The sequence below is a fragment of the Euphorbia lathyris genome, chromosome 10 (assembly GCF_963576675.1).
Source record: "Euphorbia lathyris chromosome 10, ddEupLath1.1, whole genome shotgun sequence".
NCBI lineage: Eukaryota > Viridiplantae > Streptophyta > Magnoliopsida > Malpighiales > Euphorbiaceae > Euphorbia > Euphorbia lathyris.
Window position 1 is genome coordinate 27,206,919 of NC_088919.1, and position 6,309 is coordinate 27,213,227.

The 6,309-nt window shown below is 43.3% G+C and overlaps 1 non-coding gene across 1 annotated transcript; it reads right to left on the reverse strand.

The window, feature by feature from the left end:
* Positions 1-259: 259 nt before the first annotated feature.
* Positions 260-366, reverse strand: LOC136210139 (small nucleolar RNA R71). The gene has a single exon (XR_010677847.1). It is a non-coding gene; the product is annotated as a small nucleolar RNA R71 (small nucleolar RNA).
* Positions 367-6,309: the final 5,943 nt, after the last annotated feature.

Below are 6,309 nucleotides of genomic sequence, written 5' to 3' on the forward strand. Positions count from 1 at the left end.
GTTGCAGGCAGCAGTACAGTTCAATGGATACCAGTCGGAAGATCCAAATGGGCATATCTAGGAGTTCATCACACTGTGCAACACCTTCAGATCAAACCGAGGAGTTTCTGACGATGTGATCAGGCTAAAGCTATTTCCTTTTTCTCTCAGAGACAAAGCAAAGAACTGGTTAAAGAACTTACAGCCAGGAACAATCACCACTTGGGAAGAAATGGCCAGCGCTTTTCTGATGAAATATTTTCCACCTAGACATGCCATTAAACTTAGAAACGAGGTATCCCATTTCGTACAAGAAGAGGATGAATCCTTAGCCGAGGCATGGGAAAGGTACAAGGAACTACTGAGAAGGGTACCAAATCATGGCATCCCCATGTGGATGCAAGTGCAAAACTTTTACAATGGAGTCACTAACATTTATAAAATCCAGATCGAATCCATTGCCAATGGTAACCCTGAAGATCTTGAACCACAAGCCTTGTATGACCTTATTGAGCGAGTAGTGAGCACGAGCTATAACTGGCACTCCTCCAGGAGTGAAGGAAAAAGAGTGGGGAACGACGATGTTGTGTCAAAACTAACTAGCCAGGTGGAACAGTGAACCCCCGTTCAATGACATATGTGATTTTTATGGAGGGCGTCATTTCAACATCAACTGTCCTGGAGTAAAGCAAGGAAAAGGTGAACAGGGAGAATGTGATTATGCCGGGTATAATCAAAGAAATCCACCAAATCCATACTCAAACACCTACAACCCAACAACAAGAAATCACCCGAATTTCGGATGGACAAGGTATCCTAATCAGTAGGAACAACCAATGTATCAGCAACAACAGGGAGGACACTACCAGAGGCAACCTCAGCAGCATTATAAACAACATGTTCCACCCAAGGAAGAAATAGAACCAGACATGAAGACAATGATGATGCAGTTCATGAAGCAGACACAAGCCTCAATTAAAAATCTGGAGACACAGGTCCATCAACTCGCTGCATCTACGTCAAAAGGGAAAGGAATAATGCCAAGTAACACAGAGCCAAACCCCAAAGGCGATGTCATGGCCATCACTCTGAGATCTGGTAAGCAAACTAAACCAATTGTACCTACTGATGAAAATGCTGAATGTGCAGGAACCTCCAAAAATGCTGAAGATGAGCAGAAACAAACTGTTTCTAGTCAAAAAGAACCAGTCAAGGTAGAACCAACCAGTGATCAAGACCAGGAGGGACAAGGAAAGAAGTACAAACCACCACCACCCTTTGTTCCACCTGTACCATATCCGACGAGGTTAATAAACAAGAAGTTGGAAGAACAAAATTCTAAAGTGCTAGACACTTTGAGGAAGTTACATATCAACATTCCCTTCGTGGAAGCGCTTGCCCAGATGCCGTCGTATGCAAAATTCCTGAAAGATATTTTGTCAAACAAGAAAAAATTGGAAAACATCTCAATGATCCAACTCAACAGGGACTGTTCTTCAATACTCCAGAACAAACAGCAGCTTCCGAAAAAGCTAAAAGATCCAGGGAGTTTTTCTATTCCCTGTTCGATTGGCAAGTTAAATATTGAAAATGCACTATGTGATCTAGGAGCTAGCATAAACCTTATGCCATATTCTATGTATGCTAAACTAGGACTAGGAGAACCACAACCAACCAGAATGTCTATTCAGATGGCCGACAGGTCAGTCTGTTACCCTAGGGGAGTTGTGGAAGATGTTTTGGTCAAAGTGGGAAAATTCATATTACCTGTTGATTTTATCATAATGGACATAGATGAGGACCTGCATGTTCCTATTATCCTAGGTAGACCGTTCTTAGCAACGGGTAAAGCATTGATAAATGTGGGAGAGGGACAACTATTTTTGAGAATTAATGGGAGGAAATCATTTTCAAAACGAATGAAGCAATGAGACGAGCTAACACTAGTGATGACACATGCTGTTTCTTAGATGATTTTCAAAGTCTTTCCACTTTGCAGGAATAGGAACAGGACACTCTCGAGACTCTCTTGGGAGAAGAGGTGAACTTATGTGAAGGAACAGGCTGTTCCATTGAATCCAACTTGCCCACACCTCCTCTAGATCCTACTGTTCCTACTCATCAAGAACCACCTGAAATACCCACTGTGCCGTTGTCTAAACTCGAACTAAAACCTTTACCCTCACATCTCGAGTATGCCTTCCTGGAACCACCTAACGGAAGCCCAGTGATTATATCTTCAAAGTTAACTCCTGACCAGAAAGCCCAACTCATGGAGGTGCTGCAGAGAACCAATGATGCAATTGCATGGAAAATTGATGATATCAAGGGTATTAGCCCAACAGTCTATGTTCACAGAATTTTGATGGAGAAGGATCACAAGCCATCTATCCAGCCACAGCGCAGACTAAACCCCCATATGAAGGAGGCCATGTGAAAAGAGGTGATCAAGCTGTTGGATGCCAGAATTATTTACCCCATTTCCGATAGTGTATGGAGAAGCCCTGTTCATGTTGTGCCAAAGAAGGGAGGAACCACAGTGGTTCTCAATGAGAAAGACGAGTTGGTCCCTACAAGAACCATAACAGGATGGCGAGTTTGTGTGGATTACCAGAAGCTCAACGAAGCCATAAGGAAGGATCACTTCCCCTTGCCCTTCATTGATCAGATGCTAGAACGGTTAGCAGGGTATGCATTTTATTGCTTCCTTGACGGATATTCGGGGTACAATCAGATTGCAATCCACAGTGAAGATCAAGAGAAGACAACCTTCACGTGTCCTTATGGGACATATGCCTACAGGCGCATGCCGTTTGGATTGTGCAATGCCCCAGCCACGTTTCAAAGATGCATGATGTCTATATTTCATGATATGGTGGAGCGGACTGTGGAGATCTTCATGGATGACTTCTCTGTTTATGGAAACTCTTTTGGGAACTGTCTGAACAACCTCAGGGCTGTGCTTGTGCGATGCAAGGAGACCCACTTAGTCTTGAATTGGGAAAAATACCACTTCATGGTTACATGTGGAATCGTTCTCGGGCATAAAATTTCGGAAAAGGGGATGGAAGTAGATAAAGCTAAGGTGGAAGTGATAGAGAAACTGGTTGTTCCAACTAATGTAAAGGATGTGAGAAGTTTCCTTGGACACGCCGGGTTCTACAGAAGATTTATCAAAGATTTTTCAAAGATCGTGCTGCCGTTGTCAGCTTTGCTACATAAAGATGTAGAGTTCTCATTTGATACAAGCTGTCTGAAAGCTTTTGAATTGTTGAAAGGCAAGCTAATCAACTCGCCCATACTGGCAGGACCCGACTGGGAACAACCGTTTGAGATGATGTGTGATGCTAGCGACACATGTGTGGGAGCTGTTCTTGGGCAGAGGATTGAGAAGAAGTTCAGGCCGATTTATTATGCAAGCAAAACATTAACCGAGACCCAACAGAACTATACCACTATCGAGAAGGAGCTCCTGGAAGTAGTGTATGCTTTCGACAAGTTTCGCCCCTATTTGGTTCTGTCAAAAGTCATTGTTCACACAGACCACGCCGCGCTACGCTACTTGTTTGCGAAGAAGGATGCAAAGCCAAGATTGATACGATGGTTACTCTTGCTGCAAGAGTTCGATCTCGAAATTAAGGATAAGAAGGGAACGAAAAATTTAGCAGCTGATCATTTGTCAAGAATTTCTCACCAAGGCCACAAGGAACAACTAGAGATTTTGGAGAATTTTCCCGACGAGCATCTGTATGCCATACAGCCTGCTCCATGGTTTGCAGACATCGCCAATTATCTGGCCAGCTCACTTAAACCTCACAACCTGTCCACTAACCAAAGGAGGAAGTTCTATTTAGAGATAAAATATTACTTTTGGGAGGACCCCTATCTCTTCAGGCTATGCGCCGATCAAATTATTCGCAGGTGCATCTCTCACGAGGAAGGACAGGCTGTTCTGAGCCATTGTCATGATAGAGAAGCAGGAGGACATCATAGCGCCAGCAGGACTGCAGCCAAAGTACTTCAATCAGGTTTTTTCTGGCCAACACTTTTTAAAGATGCCAACTTGTTTGTTCGCACTTGCAATGAGTGCCAACGAACAGGCAATATTTCAGCTAGAAATGCCATGCCCCTCAATAACATAGTTGTTTGTGAAATTTTTGATATATGGGGAATAGATTTCATGGGACCATTCCCTACATCGTTTGGGCATAAATATATCTTAGTAGCAGTCGATTATGTAAGCAAATGGGTTGAAGCAATGGCTAGTCCCACCAATGACGCCCGTGTGGTTGTAAAATTCATGAAAAGGCTGTTTGCCCGATTCGGTGTCCCACGAGCGGTCATTAGTGATCAAGGAACCCATTTCTGCAACGCTAAATTTGAGAAGCTAATGGGCAAGCTTGGAGTCTCTCATAGAATTGCCACACCATACCATCCACAAACTAGTGGACAGGTTGAGATTTCAAATCGAGAAATCAAAAGAATTTTAGAGAAAACTGTTGGCATTCTAGGAGAGACTGGGCAAACAAGCTTGACGATGCTCTCTTGGCGTATAGGACCGCATATAAGACACCCATAGGAATGTCCCCGTTTAGATTATTATACGGCAAGTCCTGTCATTTGCCGGTTGAAATGGAACATAGGGCCTTTTGGGCATTAACTTTCTTGAATTTTGAGCAACAGGCTGTGGGAGACCAAAGAAGACTGCAACTCTGTGACATGGAAGAATTCAGGCTGTTTTCATATGAAAACGAAGTAAATTACAAAGACAAGACCAAGATGTGGCACGATAGAAAAATCCAGAAAAAGACATTTCACGAAGGACAGAGAGTTCTTTTGTACAATTCACGACTCAGGCTGTTCCTTGGAAAGCTAAAATCAAGATGGTCGGGGCCGTATCTGGTAAACAAGGTGTTTGGTCATGGAGCAGTCGAAATTGGCAAGGAGGGTCATGAACCTTTCAAAGTGAACGGGTAAAGATTGAAGCCTTATCTCGAGAATGATCACACAAGGAAGATTGACACAGTCCACTTCCAGGATCCCCCAAGCCAATAGACTCAAAAACAGGTTGTTCGCTACAAACACCAATTGTAGCACAAGTAACATTGCATTTTAAATATTTTACTTTCCTGTTTGTTAAATATTATTTAGCATAGTTAAGATCAATTTTGTGTCATATGATGGTCCGTAAATTCGGTGATTATTATGCAAGCAAAGACGTGAAACTTTTACCCTGCCTTGTGGGTCCATTTTTACATTTTTACTTGTTCAAAGTAGGAGAAATAAATAAATTTTTGTTGCAGAGCAACCCTTGGGAAACGGGAAGCGAACTGTGGATAGAAAAAGTAAACATCCAATCATCTGTCGCTTGGTACTATGGATATCCTACTAATGCACCCTTTCTCGGTAAAACCAAAGTGGGTAGGGGAATAGTCCATTCAAAATTAGAAAAGTAACCGTTTGCCAAACCAGGAGTCTCTTCGACTGGACACGCCTTTTGCCAACCACTCGTACAGGTGGCGTTCAATGGAACGCTTTCATAATGACAGTTTGGCAGCAGGCCGTTCCCTCTTCTCCCTACTTAAAGTGACTGACCGCTTTACGGACCCTTGTTAACATTTGCTTCACACACATCTATTTCACATTGTTCCCTATATATTTCTTTTTATGTGATAGTTATCTTTGGGAAACCCTATTTGAGACGCTAGCACAGGATGAGAACTCGAGGATCAGGGAAGCAGGTTAAAATCGAAGGCACTAAGAAAGACAAAGGGAAGAGCAAAATGGCTGGCACAAGCGCGGTTGCATTTGTACCCGATGAGAAATTAGTAAAGAAACTGTCCCAGTTCAAAGACGCCGCCATACAACAATATCATGATGATCTGGCTCGGCTCGAGTTTGGGCCGATACGAACTGTGTACTGGGATACATTGAAAAAACTTAAACTTGCTGAACGAGTGAGGAAACTCATGGAGGCGGGACATTTCAGGTGCTTCTTTGAGATGACAGAACCAGCGTATAAAGAACTCACCTTGGAGTTTCTTGCAACTTTCAAACACAATCCTGAGATCACCGACCCTGATGAAGAAGGAAAATTTAGTTTCCGGCTCATGACCCACACTCAACGGCCATCCTTGAACACATTCAACAATCTCCTAGGAGCGGCGGATGACGACGACTTGGAGTCTGAAGGATATAAAAGGGCATTCACGGAAACCCCTGATGAGTTCCACCCTTCGACTTTCTGGCATTCAATCTCGGGCCAGCCAAGTTATGACGGTAGTGCATCCAAGGCGTCAGGTATTGAGGACTCAGCTATCAGGTATCTGT